The sequence below is a fragment of the Orycteropus afer genome, unplaced genomic scaffold (genome assembly GCF_000298275.1).
Source record: "Orycteropus afer afer isolate SDZICR_OR568_19922 unplaced genomic scaffold, OryAfe1.0 scaffold00095, whole genome shotgun sequence".
Taxonomy (NCBI): domain Eukaryota; kingdom Metazoa; phylum Chordata; class Mammalia; order Tubulidentata; family Orycteropodidae; genus Orycteropus; species Orycteropus afer.
In genome coordinates, this window is record NW_006921682.1 from 4,696,773 (window position 1) to 4,699,498 (window position 2,726).

The following is a 2,726-nucleotide window of genomic DNA, read 5'->3' on the forward strand; positions in this document are numbered from 1 at the left end:
AGAAGGCTGGCGGTTCAAACCCACCAGCCACTCCTCGGAAGGAAGGTTGGGCAATCTACTTCCATAGTGATACTGCCTCGGACACCCAAGGAGGGGTCACTCTGAGTTGGGTCCCACTCGATGGCATATAACAATAACAACAACAAATCCTTGTGGAAGCAGACTGCCTCATCTTTCTCCCACAGAGTGGCTTCTGGGTTCAAACTGCCGACCTTTTGGTTAGCAGCAAATGCCTTAAAGACTGTGCTAAAGAGCTTTTTATGGACCAGATAATCAAGCATAAAATGACCATCAGTAGTGGCAATTAGATAGCTAAAACAGATAACTCATATAAGAAGATGGATCCTAAAACTATTTGTCAATTTCTCAACTTCTGTAGTGGGAGAATGATGGTTTGAAAATTTCTTACATGACTATTATTCAAATTGATCTTCAGTACTCTCAGCTTCAACAACCATATTCAGAACTGCCTAGGCACTAAGGATGATTACTTGCTTCCCTCTCACATTTCTTGATTTCTACACGTTTGAGTGCTATACTAAGAATCACCTTGAAGTGAAAATAAGCATCTCCAGACAGGTGTGTCTCTGGGTACTGGTACAGTCAGGCAAGTTTGGGAAATACTGCATTATTCTACTTCATCCATGTCTTATTAGACAGATTTTATACTCTCAAGTAGTAGGTATGGGCACTGTGGGGAAAGGAAGAAGCAATCTGTGGGCACAGTGATTCTGGATCACAAAATCTTTGGTTCAGTTCTCAGATGAGATAGTTCAAAAGGATCTCTCAGGTACATCATTCAACTTTATATCAGTCACATAACCCAAGGAGACTATTTGATCATATTGTAATATAGCTTCAGACAGGAGGGATCTTTGAAAAGGAGAGTATATCCTTGTGCAAGGTCATCATTAGAAGAAGGAGGGGAGATTCTTACCTTAAATTCACTAGCACACAAAAGAGCAAAGATCTCTTTTAGAAAGTATTTCCTTTAAAAGATGAATCAGAAGGAAATAACTGGTTATTTCAGTCACTGTGTTCTTTTTTTTTTTTTCTCCCTCCCTCCTCTTACATCTTCCTCAATGAGCACCGTTATAAAAGACTGCTCATTTCTCTGCTCTCTTTCCAGTCTTCTTCTCCTCTCCTTTCCTTTGACCTTCTCTTGGTTCTTTCTTTGCTGACATTTTTTCTAGCCTATACTTGACTCTTGGGTTCTTGAAATCCATCCCTGAAAGCCTTTCCTTTTTATATGACATTCATATTCTCTCTCTTTCTCTTCTTGCTTTCAAGACACTAAGGATCTTGCTCAGATTTCCCCTTTTCATTCCCCCTTAGAAAAATAAATATATTCATCAGAATTTCTATCAAGTTTCAGAAGAAAATATAAGAAAAAAATGTCTGCTATTTATTTAGCATGTGGTCTACGGCCATACCACCCTGAACACCGAGATCTCGTCTGATCTCGGAAGCTAAGCAGGGTCAGGCCTGGTTAGTACTTGGATAGGAGAAAGGCTGGGAATACCAGGTGCCTTAGGCTTTAAGAGCTCTTGTAGCATAGTGCCTAAGGCACTTGACTGCTAAGGAGAAGGCTGGTGGTTCAAACCCACCAGCCACTCCTCAGAAGGAAGGTTGGGCAATCTACTTCTGTAATGATACTAGTTCAGCAACCCAAGGAGGGGTCCCTATGAGTCGGGGCCGACTTGACAGCACATAACAACAATATAGTGCGTAAGGCATTTCACTGTTAACCAGAAGGCTGGCAGTTCAAACCCATCAGCCACTGCTCGGAAGGAAGCCTGGGCAATCTACTTCTGTAGAGATACTATCTCAGAAACTCAAAGAGGGGCCGCTATGAGTCGAATCGACTAGATGGCAGTGAGGTGGGTTTTTTTTTTTTTTTTAAATGTTCCCAATATAGAGTGGCAAATATTAGTTCATATGATCCTTGTAAAAGCTCTCTGACATAATTTATCAGTCTCATTGTACAGCAGAGAAAGCCTAGAATCAGAGATGTTGAATCATTTGCCCCAAAGCCTCATAATTAGAAATTAAAAGAAGAAGTTTGGCCATGTTAGTAAGAAGTGGACCAAAAGTGGACCAAAGCTTTTTAATAATCCAATAGGTGAGATTATGGCTAATTAATATAAAGTAAAAGGAGCTCTGGTGGCATAGTGTGTAAGGCATGTGGCTGCTAAACAGAGGGTTGGTGGTTCAAATCTACCAGCTGCTTCATGGGAGGTAGATGAGGCAATCTACTTTTATGAAGATTTACAGCCTTCGAAACCCATTAGGGGCTGCTATGAGCCAGAATCAACTTGATAGTAGTGAGCAATATAAGATAAAATATAAGTTCATTATTATTCTTTATAACTTAATGATTTGGTGATTCTTACCATAAAAAGGTCACATTATTTAAATCCATAATGAAGCTGATGCCATTACTCTTGAATAAAGAATTTTCATTTTCCTCTTGATCTTCTTGGGTATTAATGGGAAAGCCTTAGAGAATCTATCTAGGGAACACACATGGATATTAACTATGGCCCTCTGGATGTAATGTGTCACTTGTGTTTGACTTGATGATGATTCTAATTGTAGACCAACTGGGGGACTTTGAATGTGTAGTCTGGTTGGAATTCATTATACAGTGGAAATTATATTTTATTAAGAAGAAATAGAAAGTTGGATTCTCACCTCACTTTTATCACTTATCAGCTGAGTTACTC

General features: G+C 39.6%; 1 pseudogene; it reads left to right on the forward strand.

The window, feature by feature from the left end:
* The first annotated feature begins 1,419 nt into the window (after nucleotides 1-1,419).
* Nucleotides 1,420-1,537, forward strand: LOC122150144 (annotated as a pseudogene).
* The last annotated feature ends 1,189 nt before the right edge of the window (nucleotides 1,538-2,726 follow it).